The sequence below is a fragment of the Salvelinus namaycush genome, chromosome 21 (assembly GCF_016432855.1).
Source record: "Salvelinus namaycush isolate Seneca chromosome 21, SaNama_1.0, whole genome shotgun sequence".
Lineage (NCBI taxonomy): Eukaryota > Metazoa > Chordata > Actinopteri > Salmoniformes > Salmonidae > Salvelinus > Salvelinus namaycush.
Window position 1 is genome coordinate 14,302,249 of NC_052327.1, and position 27,341 is coordinate 14,329,589.

A 27,341-nucleotide genomic window follows, 5' to 3' on the forward strand; every position below is an offset into this window, starting at 1 on the left:
TGAAATCATTCCCCTTCTCCTGAAATGATGAGGACATTTTGATGGTCTCTGGTATAGCTCTAGACCTCCCATCTCAGTAAATCAATCAATCAATTGTTTTTTGACTCAATCAACTTGAAGGGAGAGTTCTGTTAGGGGTGAGCCTGTCTGACACTCACACCCACTGGCCAGTACACAAAGTGACAGCCGGCTTTAAACACAAGGCCCTGCGAAATCTATTTAAGACAGGAAGGCACAAATTAGTTCAGTTACATAAAAACTGACACTTTGGCCCTGAAATTATCAGCTTTGGGCAAAGTGTACTTGACTTTGTGTACTTAAAATTTGGAGAGAAATGCTGGAAAAAGGACCCAAAGATGTTGAGGACCTATCTGCTCATCCTTACTGACACATCTAAGCCTAGTGGGGCTAATAATAACACACAGGGTGCAACTAATTGTCGGCACGATGGGTGTGCCTTGCAATGAAAACTGTGACGCCTGAAGACATCGATCCTTGGAGTCGATTCGGTGGTCGAGAAAGTCTTGTAATTTAACAGCTGATCAGACAGTGTCTGTGACGGAGGGAGACAAGATTAGCAGGCCCCGACTCAAACACCAGACATCAGGCCTCTCTTATTTGTATCCGCACGGAGCAATAAGAAGTATAACCCCTTCAAAGAATGACACCGTGCAAGCACGGCTAACAAGTGACACTGGACGACACCTTACAGCGGTAGCAGAGAGAACCAGCTTGAGCATTATTAAAGAGACATGACACATTTTCCGTACAACAATTAACACTGACACTCACGATGGATTTTAGAGATTGCTTCTGTGTTGACCAAAAGATTGAGTGTACTTACTAGAAATCCACTCTTTTCATATCGTCATAGCAACAGGAGGTATATGACGGTAACACCACAGGTCCAATTAGGGAAGGCAGTGTCTTTCACAGAACTCCAGAAACATCCCCATAATCCCCTTAGGAGCATCTACCAGCACTTCTCAGAGGGTATCCAGTTAGTTACCCTTCTCAGGGTTACGTCCAAATTGCAACTCTTCCTTTGAAAATCAAAGTTTGACCTTCAGTGCACACGCTCGACCGACACAGGCTTCATTAGAGGGAAAAAGGCTCGCTCAATGATTATCTCAGGAAAGCTTCTTCCTTAATCTAATTAGACAATCTGTGGCATCGGTGCGCTCTACAGCCACTGCTTGCCGTCCCTGAGAGAGCCACTAACACTGTGATGGGGAGACACTGTGGAAAAGTGAAGACACAGCCACCCCATATTCTTCTCGACCAGTTTCCCTACCACTGTCCATTCAGCTCTACTTTGCCTGTGGTGAATTACATCTGTCAAAATGCAGACTAGAGAACAATTAAAGGCACTGAATTAGGATGAATATCTTACAATCACAACCAGGGAATGTACCGTGTTCTGGAATGTACCCGTCCTTGGTTGAAACCTTTCCAGGTAGACTGAACTTCCTACTCAAGGGAGGCACACTGCCTAGATATCACAGACCCCCAGATGTTTTATTCACTTCTGTTTGACACTGAATGGCCATGGAATACAATCTTCTCTTGACAATTTGGATTATATTCTGAGGACGACTTTATGCCCTCAAGCACAAACAGATGAGCGCTTTCTATTTAAATAAATAAATTGCTACACTAAATACTCTTTCACAGCCTCGACCGGTGAAAGGTTATTTTTTGGTGAAACGTTTTAATTATGTAGATCTCACTACAAGACAAACTAGAGCCATGGAGTTATAACCAAATGGTTCGAGCACATTCTAGCCTAAATAGCCTAGATTAATTGGGCCACAATACAACAACAAACAAAACGTCACAGGGTCACCTGTAACATACAGGAATGGATTAGTTGCATTGCGGCAACCAATTGTTGCGTGCCACGTCATCAACTGTGCAGTTAGGCATCAGATTGCTATATGATAAGATGTGGTAAACGTATGTGTTAAATACCTATCCAGGCGTTGTAAGATCTGGCATCGGTCTGCATTGTAGTCCTGATCTAGTGACACTACAAGTGTAATTACGCCAAATCGCGGACCGAAGCTGATTAAGTTATATTCATCAACTCCGGGACACCCTACAACTTCAGGGAGCAAGTCATTAGAAAATGAGTGTCGAATCTAGGCAATAATGTGAACAATATAAAATATGAATATTTCTATAAAAATGACTCACAGGATACAGAGCATTGACCTAAGATATATTTTGGCTGGAAGCATTCTGCTCTTTCATGTCAGGACCTTTATATCAGTTTGGACCTTCCCCCAGGATCTCTGTCTATGGCGTTCTCTGCCTTTGAATTCATACACTGCCCGCAGAAAGAATTCAGCCAAAAACACGTATGGATGTTAGTTGCATTTCAACAGAACGAAAGTAGCCTCATGATCCCGCTGATGAGCATGCATGTTTGTCTCTTCCATCCATTACACGTTTGTCTTTGTGAATCTCAGTTACTACGGAAATTATTGAAAGACCTTGTAAAGGTAAGCACCAAAAAAATGACTCTCTCGATCTTTTTCTGTTGTCTTAATGCTGAATGGAGGCTGGAGAAACACAAATGTGTGTGTGCTTGTGTGTGTGTGTGTGTGCGACGTGCATGCGTGCCTGGATGCAACGTGTGTGATGTGCATTCGTAGTGTGTGCTCTCGGGTTTGTGTGTGTGTGTGTGTGTGTGTGTGTGTGTGTGTGTGTGTGTGTGTGTGTGTGTGTGTGTGTGTGTGTGTGTGTGTGTGTGTGTGTGTGTGTGTGTGTGTGTGTGTGTGTGTGCGTTCAAGTATGATGAATTGATCACACTTCCACAACAACAAAGACAACAGGAGAAAATGAGTCAATGGATTTCTGCTGTAAAGGTCAAAGTTGGGGAGGTTAAGTAATTCATTTGGACAGCTTTCCTTCTCCACTGAGGCCATCACTACTACAACAACAGGCATAATCCTGAAATCTACTTGAAATGATAGTCCTGATGGCACCGCTAATGACTTCAGATCACACATCCCCCCCTTTGGATAGGGGTTAAATTCTCGGCAGAGCCCTTTCTGTCAACATGCCCCTCTATCTGTATCTCTCTTCTTTATTTGATGACTTCACTACAATAAATAAAGAAAAATACTTAAAAAGACAACAATTCCCACGTTGATACGTCATCAAATGGACATTATATTAAATTCCGTAAAAAACAACGTTAAGGTTCACGGAAACACGTTGATTCAAACAGCTCGTGACATGGCAACATTTTAAGCCATGTCATGTTGCTTCCAGTTACATAGATGCTTCATCTTAAAATGGTGGCACCTACCTATCCCCTTGTAAATGCATTCTCAGACAGAGAATATATTAATAACGTCTTATGTGTTGCTACGACACAGTGTGCGTGTGGTGTTAGCGTGACAGAGCAAATAACAAATAATAAAAGGATAAATAAACAATTGGTATAGCTTTTAAAATTCAATTCTAAATACAAAAAGCTCCCACAACTGGTAATGCAAATGTCTTATTTTGACCAACAAAAAGGGAATAATTTCAGAATTCTACTAAAAAAAGTAATTCTAATAAAATGATCTGCAAATCCAATGAGATCCAAGAAACCACCCAAGAGCCCACAAATGATTGTTTATGTTGGTTTGATATGATAGTTCATGTCAAGGCGGAATCACTTACAGGTGAGTCACAGAGGGGGCCGCCGGTGGGGCAGGGCTCGTGTGCAGAGGTGAAGAGAAGCCGCCATGTCAGAAACATCCAGAAGAGCCCTGTCTATCTGTCCATCAACGGTCCCACACACGAATGGAGCCCGGTCTGCTGCCCAGCTTCATCCTTTGCCAGCCCTCTCTTGCACGATGACAGCACGCAAGCGGCGCTTAACTCCGATTGCTCCGTCTCAGGGACAGTAGAGAGCACAACCTCACCGAAACAGGATTAGCTATAAATAGGCATGCATATCCGTCCACGGGCGGCTGCGTGGCAGTGGCTCAGTCTTTGCCTGTGTGGTACTCTGTAGCACTAGAGCGCTAAACACTTGTGGAGTAAACTACTAAACCTGTGTACCCTCACTCAACCCCACCCTACTTCACCCACCAGACATTGGGTTAGCTATAGCTCCAAGGGATTTAGGGAGTGATGGGCAGGGGATTATGTTAATCAGACTCCTTTCCCGTCCCCTTTGTTCTACCGAGTCCTGCCTCTCACTATGCCCCCAACTCCCCAATTAAGAGATCAAGCCAAGTATCCCATGATCAAGGCCTCATTTCACCTCACTACTGCTGTGTTTTACACATACTGAAATGCAGTGCACATATCGCACATGCATGCAAACACCCTCCCGTGCACAGATGCCCACATTCAGAGGAGGATTAAACTACACTGCACCTACACTGATGCACACACAGCCAGATTACAGACGCACATATACACACGACACAGAAGGATTATACACAAATGCACACACCCACACATACACTGCAGCTAGACAGCAGGATTAGAGGCACACACAAGTACACACACAGAAAGAGACAGACAGAGAGAGAGATTACAATGCAGTTCAGACCCGGTTGCCTCTGCAGAATGTGCAGATCTGATATGTAGGGCAGCAGAGGAAGAGGACATTATTTAATGCAATCTCTCCAAATAATATGATACCCTCCCTGCCAGTGACACTGTTTGAAAGCTACCCTAACTTGACATTCGGCCAGGGCAACCACAAAGAGTGATGAGCCATTGAAAAGCATAGCGACCAGGCTGCGTTTCTCTACCATGTCAGCTTCTTTCTGAGAGGATTGTTTGTTGCTTGTGGCTCCTAGGTATTCGACCCTTTAGACAAAGGGCAATTCCACAGTAACGGAATGCCGCTTTGACTCAGTTTTTCACTTGAAAATGCATACCAAACAAAAAACATTGATTTCAAAGATCAACAAACCATACAAGGACTACTTTTTGTACAAAAACTAATTTAGTGGAAGAACTGTCCAGACGCAAACTTTGGTAACATAATTTTTATGTGACCACGTTTTCCAAAAACGTTAAATACCTGCTCCGAATTCTGATTAGATGATATCTGCATAAAGAATGGGGTATCAGCTATGGCATGGCATCTTGAGCTTGAAAAAAATCTCTTTTGGTTATTGAACTACAGCAAGTGAAGTAGATTTACACCTGATAACTGAGTTACGGTAACAGATTTACATCATGGGTCCCTGATCTCTACTACGCAGAAATGCCTAATTATGGATACGAATGTCATTCTCCTCATGTTTCACATGTTTGGACATCAAAGCGCAGCACAGTAGAGTACAGCACAGTACAATACAGCACAGCAGGGTACAGTACAATATACTGTACTCTACTGTGCTCTACTCACTGTACAGTACTGTGCTGTACAGTACTCAGTACTGTATTGTACTTGTTATGTACTGAACTGCGCTACCCAGACTTGTGAAACAAATGTCTATGATAGGTTCAGATTTGGTAACGGAATTATGAGTTTTAATCACTTCATTATTAATAATCAAAATTGATATAAATTAAATCACTATGACTAATTGATAGGTCTACCATTACTTGTTACTTCTATGAACTTTTATTATCCTTCCTCCTCATGCAGTTTTTGATAACAGAATCACAAGCAACAAGGCAATATTCCTTAAACTTACAGACGGTAAACAATTTCTCCAAAACAACATTTTGATATGTTGGCAGGGGTCTTGATGTCAACATTATTGTGTTTTGATTTATTTCTGATACCTTTTAAGACTTTTTCTGGTAGATGTTTTCTAAGACCCCGTTTCCATCCGTTCACCTTAATCATTTTGAAAATGGAAAATGGTTGAAAAATGTAACTTTATTCAGGGAACAGTAGTTATATTCATAACTGTAGGTTTCCTTTCAGTCGGTCACTCAGTATAACATACGATGGGGAAATACAATCCCACCCCAGGCCGGCTCAGACGGTACCAATCTAGGAGGCCCATGGCAGCACAAGCACACACAGGTTCCACTGGCTCCTCCACCTTTTTCCCTAATACTTACCGAGAAACCTGAACTGTCAGACCCCCATATAGGTAACCAGAACCTGCTGCAAATTGGCTATGCGCCCTGACCATAGAGTCCAAGTCCATAGACCCCACAGTTCCAAGAACAATACTTACCTTGAGAGTCTGAAATGTCAGAACTCGTACAAGGAACCCCAAGTCTAAAACAACAGAACACCTGTCGTGACTTAGTAAAGCACGCACGCGCACTGCATAGCATCGATCAGAGTCAGGGAATTATGGTAACCCGGGTTAAATGCGCAACCTGCACAGTGGTCTAAGGCACTGCATCGCAGTGCTAGCTGTGCCACTAGAGATTCTGGGTTCGAGTCCAGGCTCTGACGCAGCCGGCCGCGACCGGGAGACCCATGGGGCAGTGCATAATTGGCCCAGCGCCGTCCGGGTTAGGGAAGGGTTTGGCCGGCAGGGATGTCCTTGTTCCATCGTGCACTAGCGAATCCTGTGGCGGGCCGGGCGCAGTGCACACTGACATGGTTGCCAGGTGTACTGTGTTTCATTCGACACATTGGTGCGGCTGGCTTCCGGGTTAAGTGGGCATTGTGTCAAGAAGCAGTGAGGCTTGGTTGGGTAGTGTTTCGGAGGACGCACGTCTCTCGACCTTTGCCTCTCCCGAGTCCGTGTGGGAGTTGCAGCGATGAGACAAGACTGTAACTACCAATTGGATACCACAAAATTGGGGAGAAATAAAATAATAAATAAAATAAATGCGCAACCTGCGGGCTGCCTAACACCCACTCCTGAACCCAGTAATAAAAACACTATGAGGCACACTGGGAGCAGTTACATCCAAGTGATACAACTGCAGCAAAGATATCACCAATTGTCATACTCCTGCAAAATGCCCAAGCAGCTGCCACACCCCTAGTGGAGTGAGAACCCTTGTCCTTTGCTTTCATACCCCAGGGAGAAAGCCTCCACAATCCAATGAGAAATACGCTGCTTAGAAAGAGCCCTACCCCTAGCTAGATTAGTGAAATAGACACAAAGCTGGTCACAAATGCAGATATCCTTGGACCTATCCAAACAAGTGCATAAAGCGCGCACCGGACACAGGCCATGCAACATCCGTTGTTCACTGGAACAAATGGAGTAGGTTAGAAAGGGAACAGCTTGAATGCCAGGGACCTGTAAGACATAGGCATAACCTTGGGAGCAAACGCTGCATTAGGACATAGCATCACCTTGGAGTCGTCAGGTGCAAACTCCAAATAGGAAGGGTGTACTGATAGCGCGGAGATCCCCAATGCGTTTGGGCGACGCCAAGGCCATGAGTAGCCCAGTCTTGTAGGAAAGGATCTTCAGGTCCACAGACTCCAATGGTTCAAATAGAGGCTCACACAGTGTCCAGGACCAAATCCAGGTCCTAGGTCGGTGCCATAGGCTTAGACACTGGTCTGAGCCGACGCGACCTTTCAGGAATCGCCCCACCAGAAGATGAGACCCCAGGGTATTTTCTTTTATTTATTTAACCTTTATTTAAATAGGCAAGTCAGTTAAGAACAAATTCTTATTCACAATGACGGCCTACCCCGCCCGATGCTGGGCCAATTGTGCGCCGCCCTATGGGACTCCCAATCACAGTCGGTTGTGATACAGCCTGGAAGGGTCTGTGGTGACACCTCTAGCACTGGGATGCAGTGCCTTAGAACACGCCGAGATGGCTGCCATATAAACCTTTAACGTGGAAAAAGAAAGGCCCTGCTTAAAAAGCTCTTGCAAGAACATCAAAATCCACCAAAGAGCTCTGAAAAGGCGTAACTGGTTTAACCTGAGAATGCGCATTTTGTCTTATAAAAGTGGGACTAAACACTTCCCTCTGAAACTGGATCCTGGACTTCCTGACGGGTCGCCCCCAGGTGGTGAGGGTATGTAGCAACAGGGGACTGCGTGCTCAGTCCCCTCCTGTACTCCCTGTTCACCCACGACTGCATGGCCAGGCACGACTCCAACACCATCATTAAGTTTGCAGACGACACAACAGTGGTAGGCCTGATCACCGACAACGACGAGACAGCCTATAGGGAGGAGGTCTGAGACCTGGCCGGGTGGTGCCCGAATAACAACCTATCCAAAATGTAACCAAGGCTAAGGAGATGAAGGTGGACTATAGGAAAAGGAGGACCGAGAACGCCCCCATTCTCATCGACGGGGCTGTAGTGGAGCAGGTTGAGAGCTTCAAGTGCATTGGTGTTCACATCAACAACAAACTAGAATGGTCCAAACACACCAAGACTAGAGGTCGACCGATTATGATTTTTCAATGCCGATACCGATTATTGGAGGGCCAAAAAAAGCCAATACCGATTAATCGGCCGATTTTTTTCCCCCGATGTATTTATTTGTAATAATGACAATTACAACAATACTGAATGAACACTTTTATTTTAACTTAATATAATACATCAATCAAATCAATTTAGCCTCAAATAAATAATGAAACATGTTCAATTTGATTCAAATAATGCAAAAACAAAGTGTTGGAGAAGAAAGTAAAAGTGCAATATGTGCCATGTAAAAAAGATCACGTTTAAGTTCCTTGCTCAAAACATATGAAAGCTGGTGGTTCCTTTTAACATGAATCTTCAATATTCCCAGGTAAGAAGTTTTAGGTTGAGGTTATTATAGGAATTATAGGACTATTTCTCCCTATACCATTTGTATTTCATATACCTTTGACTATTGGATGTTCTTATAGGCACTATAGTATTGCCAGTATAAGAGTATAGCTTCCGTCCCTCTCCTCGCCCCTGCCTGGGCTCGAACCAGGAACACATCGACAACAGCCACCCTCGAAGCATCGTTACCCATTGCTCCACAAAAGCCATGGCACTTGCAGAGCAAGGGGAACAACTACTCCAAGTCTCAGAGCGAGTGACGTTTGAAACGCTATTAGCGCGCACCCCGCTATCTAGCTAGCCATTTCACATTGGTTACACCAGCCTAATCTCGGGAGATGATAGGCTTGAAGTCATAAACAGCTGTCCTGTTTTTGTTTCTCCTCGAAACAGGCCTGTAAGGACTTCATAGCTGAGCCAAACAACCTTGTTGGCGAAACTGGCTCATGAGCGAAAGCCACCTGAGCATGTTTCCACCCTAGACAAACAGGACAGCCCTCGTGAGTATCTTTCATTTTCCTAAAAATAGGGCACGGTCAGAGGTTCAAACTCTGCTTTTTGAAATGACTCTTACCACTGGCCATCTTGGCTACACACACAGAGCAGAAAGTAACGTAAACTCGTACATCGCCTTGGTCCGCACAATTGCCCTCATTATAGCGCCCCAAAAACGTAACACTTCCAGATCAACTGTAGTGTCAATACCATTGTAAAGCACAATTTCTCCCCATCCCAACATTATCAATTACATGACCTAAACGCTGCCCGTTTCTGCATAATTCAAGCAGGCAATGAGCCCCGTCGGGTCTTTTTAAAAATGGCGGTTGGGGAAGCGAAACTAATGCGTGATAGTGAGAAGGAGAGATGTGTGTGAAAATTGCTTTTTTTCACTCGATCTGTCCAATTTATCACCTTATCGCCTCTAAAATGTAAATAAAACACTATAAAGAGTTTATATAATGTGTCATTACATACCTATTTGAAGGTTTGTGTCGAATTTGAATCGGGTTTTTAGGGCGGTGCTAAAGTGATCTTAGAAGTTGTCACATTCCTGACCTTATTTCCTTTGTTTAGTCTTTGTTTAGTTGGTCAGGACGTGAGCTCGGTGGGTGTAGTCTATGTTATGTGTTTCTATGTGTAGGTTTGTCTATTGGCCTGATATGGTTCTCAATCAGAGGCAGGTGTTTTGCATTGTCTCTGATTGGGAACCATATTAAGGTAGCCTGTTTGCACTGTTGGTTTGTGGGTGATTGTTCCTGTTCGTGTGTTCATGTATTTTGTGTTCCCATGTTCAGGACTGTAGCTTCTTTGGTTTTCGTCTGTTTATTGTTTTTGTTCGTGTTGAAAAGTATTCCAATAAATATGGAAACGTACCACGCTGCGCTTTGGTCCTCCTCTCTTTCCAACGACGAGAACCGTTACAGAATCACCCACCAAACTCGGACCAAGCAGCGTGGTAACAGGCAGCAGCGGCAGCAGCAGAAGCAGCAGCGATGTCAAGACTGGACGTGGGAGGAAATCCTAGACGGGAGAGGACCCTGGGCACAGCCAGGGGAATATCACCGCCCCAAGGCAGAGCTGGAGGCAGCGAAAGCAGAGAGGCGGCGTTTTGAGGAGCTAGCTCGACAGCAGAATGTGGACTGTGTTACAACTTGGGAAGAGATAGACAGGTGGTCGGTCGACCCAGGGAGAGTGCCGGAGCCCGCCTGGGATTCTATGGAGCAATGTGCGGAGGGATACCGGCGAATGGAGGCAGCACGGCAACGCAGTAGGAAGCCCGAGAGGAAACCTCAAAAATGTCTTGGGGGGGGGATAAAGGGGAGTGTGGCGAAGTCAGGTAGGAGACCTGCGCCAACTTCCCGGGTTTACCGTGGAGAGCGAGAGTACGGGCAGACACCCTGTTATGCGGAAGAGCGCCGGTGTCTCCTGTACGTGTGCTTAGCCCGGTGCGGTACATCCCAGCTCCACGTATCGGCCGGGCTAGAGTGGGCATCGAGCCAGGTGCCATGAAGCCGGCTCAACGTATCTGGTCTCCAGTGCGTCTCCTCGGGCCGGTGTACATGGCACCAGCCTTACGGATGGTGTCCCCGGTTCACCAGCACAGCCCAGTGCGGGCTATTCCACCTCGCCGCACTGGCCTGGCTACGGGGAGCATTCAACCAGGTAAGGTTGGGCAGGCTTGGTGCTCAAGAGCTCCAGTACGCCTTCACGGTCCGGTATATCCGGTGCCACCTTCTCGCCCCAACCCAGTACCACCAGTGCCAACACCACGCACCAGGCTTCCTGTGCGTTTTCAGAGCCCTGTTCCTCCTCCACGCACTCGCCCTGTGGTGCGTGTCTCCAGCCCGGTACCACCAGTTCTGGCACCACGCACTAAGCCTCCTGTGCATCTCCAGAGCCCTGTACACCCTGTTGCTGCTCCCCGCACTAGCCTTGAGGTGCGTGTCCCTAGCCTGGTACCACCAGTTCCGGCACCACGCACCAGGCATACTGTGCACCTCAGCAGGCCAGAGTCTGCCCTCTGCCCAGCGCCGCCTGCGCTGCCCGTCTGCCCAGCGCCGCCTGCGCTGCCTGTCTGCCCAGCGCCGTCTGAGCTGCCCGTCTGGCCAGCGCCATCTGAGCTGCCCGTCTGTCCTGAGCCTTCAAAGACGCCCGTCTGTCCTGAGCCTTCAGAGCCGTCCGTCAGTCAGGAGCCGCTAGAGCCGTCCGTCAGGAGCCGCTAGAGCCGTCATTCAGCCAGGACCTGCCAGAGCCGTCAGTCAGCCAGGACCTGCCAGAGTCGTCAGTCAGCCAGGAGCTGCCAGAGCTGCCTGTCACGCCGGCGATGCCGGAATTGCTCCTCAGTCCGGAGCTGCCCCTCAGTCCGGAGCTGCCCCTCAGTCCGGAGCTGCCCCTCTGTCCAGAGGCGCCCATCAGTACAGTGGGGTTGTTTGGGTGGGTCGTCATTAGGAGGAGGCCACGGAAGCGGGGATTAACTATGGTGGAGTGGGGGCCACGTCCAACGCCAGAGCCGCCACCGTGGAGAGACGCCCTCCCAGACCCTCCCCTATAGGTTCAGGTTTTGCGGCCGGAGTCCGCACCTTGGGGGGGGGGGGGGGGGTACTGTCACGTTCCTGACCTTATTTCCTTTGTTTAGTTGGTCAGGACGTGAGCTGGGTGGGTGTAGTCTATGTTATGTGTTTCTATGTGTAGGTTTGTCTATTGGCCTGATATGGTTCTCAATCAGAGGCAGGTGTTTTGCATTGTCTCTGATTGGGAACCATATTATGGTAGCCTGTTTGCACTTTTGGTTTGTGGGTGATTGTTCCTGTTCGTGTGTTCATGTATTTTGTGTTCCCATGTTCAGGACTGTAGCTTCTTTGGTTTTCGTCTGTTTATTGTTTTTGTTCGTGTTGAAAAGTATTCCAATAAATATGGAAACGTACCACGCTGCGCTTTGGTCCTCCTCTCTTTCCAACGACGAGAGCCGTTACAGAAGTAAACAGCGGCTTTGAGAATGATGATCGCATGCAATGATGACGCAAAAAAATGAATAGGTATCCCCCCTTACCCCCGTCACTGTCCATTTCTTGTTTTTAAACGATGAGAGAAGTGCTACACCTGGTGTAGAGAGATTGTAAAACAGAAATAGTTGCTTTATGCGTGCTGTACGTTACGACATGACACGTCACGATGTAACGGAGGGTTCGTTTTTCAACTTTTCTCCAATACTATAGAGCCATTACCATGTTGATCAACGCTTGAATAGAAACCTAGTTCACACCCCCAATTTTGAAGTCAACACAGTCGCTACAGTCCCATTCGTTTTCTTTGTAGCCTTGTGTGAATGTTGCGGTTGCGCACATTTGTACGGAATGGGGTGAGTTTAAGTTAGTGGGGTTTTACAAACACAAATTGTACCCAAGCAAGGAAGCATTAGCTACACAAGCAGAGCAGAAAGTAGTTAGCTTTTAGCAAACACAAAAACCGATACCAAGACCTAAACTTGCAACATCTAGGGGGACGAGTACTCTCTCCCCACTAACAGACTAACAGAAGTCAGAGACGAATCCCTTAGTCTTCAAATGCTTAGTAAATTAGTTAGTAAATTGCGTAACACCTACTTCCTTCAGGCGAGCTAAAGAGAGAAGCATTTAGGAAATGGATGCGAGCCCCGGTATTATAGCCAGGAAGGCGTTACTTCCAAGGGCATACTAGGTATTCATTGGCCCATTGGGCGTGATTTCAGTTTTCTTCAGGTGAATATAATTGGTTGTTGACTCCCCATATTGTGTTATGCCGAGTGACCGACTGAAAGGGAACTGAAGATGCATGCTTAGTCATTCATTTTTGTTTTTAGGCATGCAGAAATCATGGCCTGCTGGTCAGTGTGGCCTTTTGTTTTAGAGAGAGTATGTCTGTGTACACGAACCATGGTCACATGTGGGTAAGCAAGCATGTCATTAGCTTAGAACTAAGGATTGTTAGCAATTACAAATCTATAGTGTGTCTTTAAGTTAAAGTAAATATTCTGGCACAAAGCTGCAGCACTCATGTCTGCCCCAGAAACCTTACACACACACACACACACACACACACACACACACACACACACACACACACACACACACACACACACACACACACACACACACACACACACACACACACACACACAAAGCCACTGAAGAAGATTAATCATTTTAGAGGTTAATAACATCAGTATGCACACAGATTAGCCCCATGGGCATCACTAGGCAACACACATCATATGGTGGCAACCGTGGCATCAAATGAATCCACACCTTACCCACTCAACCTGTCTGCTAATCAAAGAACTGGTCATGGACACATGTTTGCAGTCCAGGTAATGACTAGAGGGTGTGAAAGGCAGTAGAACCTTCTCATTAACATTCAGTGAAAGCCAATGTCCTATCAGGTAACAGGAGAACAGGATCACGTTACTGTACATGTTCAAACTGTTTCTGTTCAAACTGACTAAATGTGGAGCTCAATAACTAATGTACTGAAGGCAGAGCAAAGATCAACGGTCAAATGGATTAGATGGTTTATCACCAGGTTTGGGGGGGTTCAATTCACTGTAATTCTGTCCATTCAGCAAATGTATTGAAAATCACTCCATCAGGATCTAATGGAGAATTTCCCAATCCATTTTAGCCAAGGTAAGTGGACAAATCTTGTTTGTAATTTGAGAGGAACATCTTTTTAATGCCTGCACCAGTCTTTAAAGGGATGTTTCACCCATAACACAATATAATCTGTGTAGCTCAGTTGGTAGAGCATGGTGATTGCAATGCCAGGGTTGTGGGTTCACTTCTCATGGGGGACCAGTATAAAAATGTATGCACTACTGTAAATTGCTCTGGATGAGAGTGTCTACTAAAATGTAAATGATTTTTGACGAAAGGGTCCTTGCTGCTTCTGTTTACATAGTACACCGTAGGCTACTAGAGAAGAATTGTCTGCATCCAAATGTTGCATTGTATTTTAGGGAGAATATATCGATTTCATTTACTTTCAATCATCCTTTCTCCAATAAAATTACATGCAATCTGCAGTGTTGGAAGAAATCAAATACATTGACCTCACAAAATACTGGCAAATATTATGTGATACTGCCTACTTGTGGTCATTGTTGACCACCTGGAATGTTTTCTCAAAACTTGTAAAACATTTTCGCGAGAGCTGCCTCAGCCACAATTTATATTGCAATGGAATACATACGAGGCTCTGAATATTTCCTAAACCTAGAAGAAAACAGTAACATTCATCACACCAAAGAGAGATACATTAACTTTACTGGCGTGGTAAATTGTTTCCCTACTTTTTAAACCGAGAATACTCAGTATATAACTCTGATTGTGCAATAGTGCATACAAGGGCACACTTGTGTGGAGAATTAGTGGCTGTATCATTTGAAGCCCTAGAAACATGTCACATTCAGTCTCACCTCACACTTTGACACATTTGATGGAGAATGCAGGCGCCCACTACTACAGGACATTAGGACTGAAGAAATAGAACTTCCCCCCCATTGGAGTGGTCAATGATCCTAAAAGAGTCGTTGAGGTGGATCTCTTCACCTGATGAAGACCATCAATGCCATATCCAGCGATGTGGTGAGGGAACTTCACCAGGCTCCCTGGGAGGAGGAGCAGGTCCATCTGAAGCGACAGAGAGCAAACCTGTGCATGTGCTGCCTGCAGCAGAGATGAGGCAGTTTAGTTTTTCATTCATCTTGTTCCAATTTATCTTGTATCCTTTTCATTGTATTCTGGTACTTTTAAAGGGGTAGTTCAGGCCCTTTATCCACTTCCCCAGAGTCAGATTTAATTGTGGATATCATTTGTATGTATCTGTGTGCAGTTTGAAAGAAGTAGCTAACCAGCATTAGCACAATGACTGGATGTCTATAGGAACAGCTGTTCCAGTCATTGGGCTAATGCTAATGCTCATTAGCATTGGCCGTGAAACTACCTCTTAACTTCCTTCATATTGGACGCAGATACATAACAATGGTATCAACGAGTTCATCTGACTCTGAGGAAGTACACAAATGGCATTGCCAGCATCCCATACTATCCCTTTAATGACCATGTTTGAGTTGTTGCAACCTAAATTAAATCTCTTGAATTTGAATGTTTACTATGAAATAATATATTTCTCAGTATTATCAAAGTAGGCTATGAAGCAAAGTATAACATTGTGGTGTCCTCCTATAGCCTTTTCCCGCCCTCCTTCCCATACCCCCAGTGCTCCTTCATGTCACACCTACAGTTGAAGTCAGAAGTTTTCATACACTTAGGTTGGAGTCATTAAAACTCGTTTTTCAACCACTCCACAAATTTCTTGTTAACAAGCTATAGTTTTGGCAAGTCGGTTATGACATCTACTTCGTGCAAGACACAAGTAATTTTTCCAACAATTGTTTACAGACAGATGATTTCACTGTATCACAATTCCAGTGGGTCAGAAGTTTACATACACTAAGTTGACTGTGCCTTTAAACAGCTTGGAAAATTCCAGAAAATGATGTCATGGCTTTAGAAGCTCCTGATAGGCTAATTGACATAATTTGAGTCAATTGGAGGTGTACCTGTGGATGTATTTCAAGGCCTACTGTAACGGCTGTCTAATGCCTCCTCCTCGGATGAGGAGGAGGAGTAAGGGTCGGACCAAAACGCAGCGTTGTATGCAGACATAATGGAATTTATTAAAGACAAGACGAACACAACAAACACTTGAATTGATTACAAAATAACAAACGACGTAGACTGACCTGAACAAGAACTTACATAAACACGAAGAACGCATGAAACAGGAACAGACTACCCAAACGAACAAACAAAACAGTCCCGTGTGGTGCGACAGACACAGGAACAATCACCCACAAACAAACGGTGTGAACAGCCTACCTTTATATGGTTCTCAATCAGAGGAAACGTCAAACACCTGTCCCTGATTGAGAACCATATAAGGCTAATTACCAATGAACCTAAACATAGAAACACATAACATAGACTACCCACCCAGCTCACATCCTGACCAACTAAACAAAGTAAAACAAAGGCAAATAAGGTCAGGAACGTGACACCTACCTTGAAACTCAGTGCCTCTTTGCTTGACATCATGGGAAAAGCAAAAAAACTGAGGTCTTGGCTGATTTATTTTGCTTTTCCCATGATGTCAAGCAAGGAGGCACTGAGGTTTTTTTTTACACCTCCACAAGTCTGGTTCATCCTTGGGAGAAATGTCCAAATGCCTGAAGGTACCACGTTCATCTGTACAAACAATACTATGCAAGTATAAACACCATGGGACCATGCAGCCGTCATACCGCTCAGGAAGGAGACGCGTTCTGTCTCCTAGTGATGAACGTACTTTGGTGCGAAAAGTACAACTCAATCCCAGAACAACAGCAAAGGACCTTGTGAAGATGCTGGAGGAAACGGGTACAAAAGTATCTATATCCCCAGTAAAACGAGATATATATCGACATAACCTGAAAGGCCGCTCAGCAAGGAAGAAGCCACTGTTCCAAAACCTCCAATAAGCCAGACTACGGTTTGCAACTGCACATGGGGACAAAGATTGTACTTTTTGGAGAAATGTCCTCTGGTCTGTTGAAACAAAAATAGAACTGTTTGGCCATAATGACCATAGATATGTTTGGAGGAAAAAGGGGGAAGCTTGCAAGCTGAAGAACACCATCCCAACCGTGAAGCACGGGATGGGCCAAAATTCACCCAACTTATTGTGGGAAGCTTGTGGAAGGCTACCTGAAACGTTTGACCCAAGTTAAACAATTTAAAGGCAATGCTATCAAATACTAAATCATTCTCTCTCTACTATTATTCTGACATTTCACATTCTTAAAATAAAGTGGTGATCCTAACTGACCTGAGACAGGGAATTCTTACTAGGATTAAATGTCAGGAATTGTGAAAAACTGAGTTTAAATGTATTTGGCTAAGGTGTATGTAAACGTCCGACTTCAACTCTACCTGCAGAAGTCCTCTTCTTCCTGAGCAGCAGACCCATTCTACCCAACAGACAGGCGATCTAACCCTCGATATGAGCAGATCAGTCCCCAAAATGCACACACCGCAGCCGCCATCCTTCCCACACATTGACCTCTCTGACCTTTCATCCTGACAGGATCACTTACTCCTGCTCATCTCAGAGGTACTCCACCTCAAAATCAAGATATATCATTTGAAATTAATGAAAAATTAGACTGTACCACTCTGTCGATGTTAAAGACAAAACTCTTCTATCATGTCAATAGCTAAGGCTACTTTATTTTTATTTGAGAGCTTCAGTGAGCCTCTCTAGGCAATGCCTAGGCCTACAATACCTGCCTACCTTTACTTTACACGAATAGGATATAGCTGTGTCACGTTCTAATTTCTTTGTGTGTAGTTCATTGAAAAGAAACACTGTGAAAACATGAATTTAAGATCACTGTCATCTACTAAATGTACTGGTAGCTAGCCTTGAATGCCTCACTGAAAGCAAACAGAACTTTGAAACAGCTTATTGTTGTGGAATGATTTCATAAAACTCTAAGAACTTTAGCGGGACTTCAACATTTTTTGTGTATGGACTTCTTGCATTGTTTGCCATAAGATAATGTTATTTATTGGGGTTCTGTGGAGGCTGGTGGGGATGGGCTATAGGAGGATGGGCTCATTGTAATGGCTTGAATGGAATTGATGGAACGGAGTCAAACATGTGGTTTCCATATGTTTGATACTGTTCCATTGATTCCATTCCAGCCATTAAAAGGAGCCCGTCCTCCTATAGCGCCTCCCACCAGTCGCCACTGCTGGAGTTCAATGTTAAAGAGAAACTTCACCAATTTTCAACTTCATATTCATCATCTCCAAAACCACCCCAACATCAACATATGTGAAAATGTGTTTCTATGTTCTGCAGTAAAAAAGATTAAGATAAGTGTTTTCGATCATCAACCAATTAGTAGACAAATTGCAGCCAATTAGTAGGCCACGCCTACTCACAATTGGTCAAAATCACACAAATAATACTGATGATGTCATTGGAAAAACTTATCTTCCTCAATTGTTTTACTACAAAACATAGAAATGCACCATTTTCACATACTGTATGTTGATATTGGAGTGGTGCTGGAGATGATGAAGTTGAAAAATGGTGAAGTTTCCCTTTAATACTTGGAATGGGGGGTTTCTTTGGAACGTGTGTCCTGAACAGCATTAGTTTGAGCAACATTAGTGGACACTTCCCTTGACAGGAGGACGGGAAGGGTCATATAGCCTAGTAACTTTTGTTGTGATAACTAGGGATGAAACGGTTACCAGACTGTAATTATTACCGTTTCAAATTTGAATTATCATTGAAACCGTGTTTGATTATTACGGTTTGAAAAACTCACAGTAAATACTGTCCAGCATCAACCAAAGTTAGCAACAGTCGGACGCAGGTGCAGCATGTAACGTGGGTTTTGTTTTGTGTGAAAACATGGCCGGAGATTTTTCACATGACGGGAGATTTTTGCCTTCTAAGAGGACCAAATCTGAAGTGTGGTCGTATTTTGTGTTTTACAAGAGTGCTGAGAGAAACTTAATCGAAGATGGTCACCCTTTCTGCAGAACATGCAAAAATAAATTGCTGCGAAAGGGGGCAACACTTAAAATCTCTTGAGTCATCTTCGTGACCACCAACCACACTACTTTATAGCGAATGCAAGGTCAGTTAACTTTTAGCTCAATGCATGATGTGAGGACTTTGGAATGGGGGAAAATGTCATGGTTTGTTTGTCTGTCTAACTTGCTAATGGCTTGTCAATAATGTAAACTGAAGCTTTCAGTGTTACCTACTGCTGTAAAAACACTACACGTTGTTCTGCGGCTGTATGCGTCATGTGTCTGTAGACTCTATTCACCCATTGCACACGATAGCACGTTATGTAGTTTAGTCACCCAACCAACATATTTTGTTCATTTAAAATCCGTCAGTCGCCGACTTGGTTGTAAAAGTGTTCCAACAGGAGAAACACTATATACTCCTATACAAGACTCCTGTATTTATGTCAATTGTTGGGCTCATTGCAATTACTATCACTGTCTTCTTAAGACTCATTTGTATTTATGTAAATTATGCATGGGGTCATTACATATACTCAAATGCAACACAGAAGTGAGTGAGATAATAATTATAATGTAGCACTAATAATAATACTACATTTGATATTCCCTTGTTTACAGAGTGGATGTGCAGCAGGCAAACCCAGTGATGCTACTGGTCCCTCATCTACAGTTGTGACACAGACACTCAAGCAAGTATTTAAAAGGCAGGTTGCTTATGCACCCACACAAAAAAATGCTCAAGACCTCACTGCAGCCCTTTCATATTACATTGCAAAGGACATGATGCCATTTCAAATTGTTGAGAGGCCTAGCTTTCTGAGGCTGAAGGTTGCCGTGCCTCACTACAAAGTGCCATTACGAACATTATTTTCCAAGACTGAAATCCCAAACCTGTACAACCAGGCTAAAGCTGATGTTGGGAAACGTTTGGCTCAAGGCACATGGTTTGCTGCAACTACTGACCTCTGGACCAGTGAAAGCAGGGCTGGTCAACCCTACACCAGCTTCACTATCCATTACCTCACCCCAGACTGGCAACTGGAATCAAACTGCCTAGAAAACACAGTTCTTCCCAGAATATCACTCAGCTCACAACATCAGAGTTTTTTGAGAATATGCTGGAAGAGTGGGGGGAAATCAACAAGAAAGACCTGGTTTGCATTACCACAGACAACGCAACAAACATGATCATGGCTTTTGAAGAGTTCCCAGATCTGTGGCTTGGGTGCTTTGGCCATCCTTTGAACCTGGCCATCTCAAAAGCTCTGAAATCAAGTCAAGGCCTGCCATCATCTGGTCCAAGACTTCTCACGGAGCTGGAAGAGAAGGAGAAAACTGAGAGAAAAGCAAGCTGCCCTCAACATGCCACAGAAGGCTCTGATCCATGATGTGGGGACCCGATGGGGATCTACACACAAGATGCTTGAGTGTTTCCTCAGTCAACAGCAGCCAGTCTGTGCGACACTGGGTGGAGAAAAAGGAACATGGCATCTGATGCTGAAATAAGTGTCACGGAGCAACTGTGCCAGCATCTTGAACCTCTGAAGTACTTGCCTCAGAGACACGAGTGACACTGTCAGCCATCAAGCCTGTCCTGGACCACATCACCCGTGATGTTCTGGTGGAAAAGGATACGGAGCCAATCCCTGACCAAGGAGATGAAAAGGGTAATGAGAGAAGACCTTAACAACAGATACACAGAGAAGACAAATAGAGTCATGCACATGGCTTGTTTCATTGACCCCCGCTTCAAAAGGAGCTTTTTAGATGAGCTTGAGGCTGTAAAAGTTAACACTGACAGCTGTGTCCAGGAGGCTTTGAAGCTGGCAGCTGCACAAGTCAGGGAAGAGCCAAAAAGCACCAGCAGCATCTCCACCACCAACACCCCCACAGCGGCATTGGAAATCCCTGGCTGGGTTTGCTGAGAAAGATTACCTCGCTGGCCATGGCAGAACACTGACATTCCTGTCTTGCAGGAAATCACGCACAGAACGAGCAGTATGGCTGGTGGCATTGTCATCCTGGAGGGTCATGTCAGGATGAGCCTGCATGAAGGGTACCACATGAGGGAGGAGGATGTCTTCCTGTAACGCACAGTGTTGAGATTACCGGCAATGACAACAAGCTCAGTCTGATGATGCTGTGACACACCGCCCCAGACCATGACGGACCCTCCACCTCCAACTCGATCCTGCTCCAGAGTATAGGCCTCGGTGTAACGCTAATTTCTTCAACGATAAATGCGAAGTTGCCAGTCCTGTCTGGTCCAGCGGTGGCGGGTTTGTGCCCATAGGCGACGTTGTTGCCGGTGATGTTTGTGTCCAGTGTGTGTCCAGTGTATGTTTCCACTGTGTGTGTGTCCTGTGTGTTTGTGTGTGTCCACACACACACACACACACACACACACACACACACAGAGGACACACCTCTCTTGATAGTGAAGCTAACATTTTAAATGTGACTCTGTACTCCAGCATTTTGGGTTTCAGATCAAATGTTTCATATGAGGTGACAGTACATAATGTCACCTTTGATTTGAGGGTATTTCCATACATTTAGAAATGAAAGCACTTCATGTATCTAGTCCCTCTATTTGAAGAAGTCACACGTATTCTGACCAATTCACTTATAGTGTATTAAACCTGCACTAGGGAAACTTTTACTTCTCATGGCCACATGGTGTCATCTTTAATGTTAATGTTATTAATTTAATGTTAATGCACACAAAAAGTGCATAGTGCTGCTAATTTAATTTGTTGGTTGTTGGTTTTCAATATAAAACTTGACGAAATGATTTCAGTGTGTGTATCAGTACTTTTTGAACATTCCCAGCACATTTTAACAATACTGCGATAATACTGATAACCGTGATCATTTAGGCCATCGATTTCATACTGTCTGGCCCAAACGAGTATGACATTGTTGCAGCACGTAGCATTGAATGTAATGCAAGGGAAGCACAAGCATTTGGCCTCCCTTGACGAAAAAAGTATTAAAAAAATTGCCAAAACTGAGCGACCTCACCTGTGAATGGTCCTGGTGTCAAGGGAAGCCAGCTTGGATGTCAAATCAAATGTTATTTGTCACATGAGCCGAATACAACAGATGTAGACCTTACTTACAAGCCCTTAACCAACAATGCAGTTCATGAAATAGAGTTGACAATTTTTGGTGTCACTCCTATACAACCGCATTGAGAGCATACAGTACGTCATTGATAGAAACAACTTGAATTGTTTCATCTCATTGTGTTGTCCTCCGGTGGCTTGCTAGCTAAAGTTGGCCCTTTCCTAAATTAGCCATGGATGGAGATAGGGATTTTGACTTGTGGTTTTACTTAATTCTCTGTATTGGCCAATGATTATAACGGCGATTCTGGTCCAACCATTAATTCATACATTGTTGTGCCCCTGGCCTGAGAGGATGGAAGTTCAGTATGTACTTTGATGTAAAAGACTAATGTTAACTAGCTAACATTGCACATGAATGGAAGTTAGGCTAGCGAGCAAGCATTTTAGCCAGGTAGCCTATGACAACAAAAAATAAAAGCGTGTACTGTATGACAGAGTGATAGACCGTTTCGTCAACATGAAAGTGAGGAGGATGGCATTGGAATATCTCTACAAGTAGGGTGAGTCAACATATTTTCTACTTGCACACATACACGCACACAGAAATCAGAACCATGGACAGGCACATCATATTTAGCTTACGTTGATTGCAGGCCAGGCTGCCAGGGTGCAGGCCAGGCAGCAGGCTGTTAGCCAGCCTGACAGTGTAGTGGAGTCTTAGTGCGGTCTGCCACTAGCACAGTCAGTGTAGTCAGCTCAGCTATCCCCATTGAGACCTTGTCTGTGCCTCGATCTAGGTTGGGCAAAACTAAACATGGCGGTGTTCGCCTTAGCAATCTCACTAGGATAAAGACCTCCATTCCTGCCATTATTGAAAGAGATCGTGATACCTCACATCTCAAAATAGGGCTACTTAATGTTAGATCCCTCACTTCAAAGGCAGTTATAGTCAATGAACTAATTACTGATCATAATCTTGATGTGATTGGCCTGACTGAAACATGGCTTAAGCCTGATGAATTTACTGTGTTAAATGAGGCCTCTCCTTGTCTCCTTGTCCAACATGTCTCCGGACATACTCACTGCCACAGTCATACTCTGGACCTAGTTTTGTCCCGTGGAATAAATATTGTGAATCTTAATGTTTTTCCTTATAACCCTGGACTATCGAACCACAATTTTATTACGTTTGGAATCACAACAAATAATCTGCTCAGACCCAAACCAAGGATCATCAAAAGCCGTGCTATTAATTCTCGGACAACCTAAAGATTCCTAGATGCCCTTCTAGACTCCCTCCACCTACCCAAGGACGTCAGAGTACAAAAATCGGTTAACCACCTAACTGAGAAACTAAATGTAACCTTGTGTAATACCCTAGATGCAGTCGCACCCCTAAAAACAAAAAACATTTGTCATAAGAAACTAGCTCCCTGGTATACAGAAAATACCCGAGCCCTGAAGCAAATTGGAGCGGAAATAGCGCAACACCAGACTGGAAGTCTTCCGACTAGCTTGGAAAGACAGTATCGAAGAGCCCTCACCGCTGCTCGATCATCCTATTTTTCAAACTTAATTGAGGAGAATAAGAACAATCCAAAATGTATTTTTGATACTGTCGCAAAACTAACTAAAAAGCAACATTCCCCAAGAGAGGATGGTTTTCACTTCAGCAATGATAAATCCATGAACTTCTTTGACGAAAAGATCATGATCATTCGAAAGCAAATTACGGACTGCTCTTTAAATCTGCGTATTTCTCCAAAGCTCAGTTGTCCTGAGTCTGCACAACACTGCCAGGACCTAGCATCAAGGGAGACACTCAAGGTTTTGACACATTAATGAAAATAGTAATGGCCTCTAAACCTCTAAACCTGCATACTGGAACCTATTACAACGAAACTACTGAAAGAGCTGTTTCCTTTGCTTGGCGCTCCTATTTTGAACATAATAAATGGCTCCCTATTCACCAGATGTGTACCAAATTCACTAAAAGTGGCAGTAATAAAGCCTCTCGAAAAAGCCAAACCTTGACCAAGAAAATATAAAAAAACTATCGGCCTATATCGAATCTCCCATTCCGCTCAATTTTTTGGGGAAAAAGCTGTTGCACAACAACTCACTGCCTTCCTGAAGACAAACAATGTATACGAAACACTTCAGTCTGGTTTTAGACCCCATCATAGCACTGAGACTGCACTTGTGAAGGTGGTAAATTACCTTTTAATGGTGTCAGTCCAAGGCTCTGCATCTGTCCTCGTGCTCCGAGACCTTAGTGCTGCTTTGACACCATTGATCACCACATTCTTTTGGAGAGATTGGAAACCGAAATTGGTCTACAAGGACAAGTTCTGGCCTGGTTTATCTGTCGGAAAGATATCAGTTTGTCTCTGAGGATGGTTTGTCCTCTGACAAATCAACTGTAAGTTTCAGTGTTCCTCAAAGTTCCGTTTTAGGACCACTATTGTTTTCACTATATATTTTATCTCTTGGTGATGTCATTCGGAAACATAATGTTTACTTTCACTGCTATGCGGACGATACACAGCTGTACATTTTAATGAAACATGGTGAAGCCCCAAAACTGCCCTCCCTGGAAGCCTGTGTTTCAGACATAAGGAAGTGGATGGCGGAAAATGTTTTACTTTTAAACTCGGACAAAACTGAGATGCTAGTTCTAAGTCCCAAGAAACCAAAATATATTCTGTTGGATCTGAACAATTAATCTTGATGGTTGTACAGTCGTCTCAAATAAAACTATGAAGGACCTCTGCGTTACTCTGGACCCTGAACATATCAAGACTGTTACAAGGACAGCTTTTTTCTATCTTTGTAACATTGCAAAAATCTGAAACTTTCTGTCCAAAAATGATGCAGAAAAGTTAATCCATACTTTTGTCACTTCTAGACTTTGACTACTGCAATGCTCTACTTTCCGGCTACCGGATAAAGCACTAAATAGACTTCAGTTAGTGCTAAAGACAGCTGCTAGAATCTTGACTAGAACCTCAAAATTCGATCATATTACTCCAGTGCTAGCCTCTCTACACTGGCTTCCTGTTAAGGCTAGGGCTGATTTCAAGATTTTACTGCTAACCTACAAAGCATTACATGGTCTTGCTCCTACCTATTTCTCCGATTTGGTCCTGCCTTACAAACCTACATGTGCGCTACGGTCACAAGACGCAGGCCTCCTAGAATTTCCTAGAATTTCTAAGCAAACAGCTGGAGGCAGGGCTTTCTCCTATAGCGCTCCATTATTATGGAATGGTCTGCCTATCCATGTGAGAGACGCAGACTCGGTCTCAGTCTTTATTGAAGACTCATCTCTTCAGTAGTTCCTATGATTGAGTGTAGTCCAGCCCAGGGGTGTGAAGGTGAACGCAAAGGCACTGTAGCGACGAACCACCCTTGCTGTCTCTGCCTGGCCGGTTCCCCTCTCTCCACCGGGATTCTCTGCCTCTAACCTATTATGTAAACCTGTCACTCACTGGCTTACTGGTGCTCTTCCATCCCGTCCCTAGGAGGGGTGCGTCACTTGAGTAGGTTGAGTCACTGACGTGATCTACCTGTCCAGGTTTGGCGCCCCCCTCGGGTTCATGCCGTGGGGGAGATCTTCATGGGCTATACTCGAGAATCCGGATTGGGACACCTCCCATAGGCCAACGTTTTCGGAGACGTGAAAATGCCCCTCTCCCCTCCCCTCTACAATATCAATCTAAAGTATAACATTTTTCCATCAATGGCCATGTAGTTGCTTTGATCGGCCCGAGCTCTTATCGCCATAACACAAACCATTAAGACACCATCAAGTCGGCATGGTGTTGGTCCATGGCACCAGTGGTGGTTCTAGACCATTTCAACTGGGGGGGCCAAGCTGGGGCCAATTGTACTGTTAGAGGGGCCAGTTACATTAGACGGTATTGTTGTCATATTTTCTTCACTGAATTGCAGGCATTAGCAGGCAAAATACCATGTTCATAATCATCATCGTTGCCACTGTCTAATAACGGATGTAAAAAAAGAATGATGGCAAAAATTAGTTATGTAAAAAGTATTTCATACTCCACATTTAGGGGGGCCACAAGGGGGTCAAGAACCCCCCCCCAGAAGCGCCACTGCATGGCACCCGACGCAGACTCTTGCCAAGCATGGCTTCACTCAAACGAGTTCGGCTAGAGTCCTGGTGCTAGCTGGGATTACAATTGATGTTTACTTTGTGTCAAATTAACTAATTTTCTTTTGTTTTACTTATATAACAGTAAAACAGTGTTTAGCATCATCTAGTCAAATTGCATCGGTTTGCATCAGTTTCAATGGGTGACTTTTAATTTGAAGGCGAGCCGCCGATTTCGCTATTGTTGTCCACAGCACACTGGTCTATGAAACACTGACAGGTGAGAAAGGGCGACCGAAGGACTAACAACAGCGTTAATGAAACTTTGTTGCTGATTTCGTTATGGGTAAGAAACTTTCTGACCGGATCTTATTTATTTAACCTCATAGTGCTAAGATCAACAGTCGCAGTCCTGTGCAATTTTTCGTGGCACCAAAAATATCTTGGTTTAATTCGATATCAGGCTCTCATTCTGCGCTCATAGAGAACATGATATTTCACAACGTGTCGTCTTCCCCTGACCACATTTAAAGTTTTTGATAGAATTCTATAATTTAGCCTAGCATAACCTACTGTTATAGTCTTTCTTATTAATATGTACCATTGCCTCATTTTACTCTTGTGTTAGCCACCACTACGACTAAAACTGGCTACTTTTGTCTGCTTTACAATAATCTAACGTTACACTGTAACAATGTTCTTTCGATCATGATTAGCTGGTGACGGCGCAACATCGTGTAACGAAATGATGTTTGTACATGTGTTTCTACAAACCCTCATCCAAACGTCTTGCACTTGAACGTTCGGATTTTTACATTTCATTTTGCAATGATATGTGGCGATGTAATCTGCCCAGCAGCTACATAATTCAGTCTTTGTTGGCCCATTTAAAAACACATAATGACCATTAACGAAGACAGTACAACCTAAAGGACCAAACAACATATACCATACTGCCTCTCTTTCATTAATATTTATAAGCTTATTGATCTCCTGTTCAAGGAGTGGTTCTTAGTGTGTTGCACCCAATGATGTACTTTTACACTAGATCACTGTAGGGGGGTGCTGTTTTGAAGCTTACGCGCCTCCATCTTGGCACAACCCACCAAGAAAAAAAAGACCAATTCACTAACTTTGTACTTTGTAATGCGAAATATGCTGATTTTAAATCTGATTGCTGCCTAAACTTTATTCATTCACTTAATCGGTCTCTCTCACAAAGATGATCTATTGCCTCAGTGAACTGACTGTGTCTGTGAATAGGGCTTCCACAGGCCACCTCGTGAATGGCCACATTACTGGTTAGAGATAGTGGGCACTTTTGTAAAATAAGCTACTTTTATGCAGAT

The 27,341-nt window shown here is 44.2% G+C and overlaps 1 protein-coding gene across 4 annotated transcripts in view; it reads left to right on the forward strand.

Annotated features, from left to right (window-relative positions):
• The first annotated feature begins 26,244 nt into the window (after positions 1-26,244).
• LOC120066128 (GRAM domain-containing protein 4-like) overlaps positions 26,245-27,341 on the forward strand; it is a 43,157-nt gene continuing 42,060 nt past the window's right edge. For all 4 annotated transcript variants that reach the window (XM_039017263.1, XM_039017264.1, XM_039017265.1 and 1 more), the window contains exon 1: positions 26,245-26,338. The gene's annotated coding sequence lies outside the window, so the exon portion shown is untranslated. The remainder of the gene's footprint in view (positions 26,339-27,341) is intronic.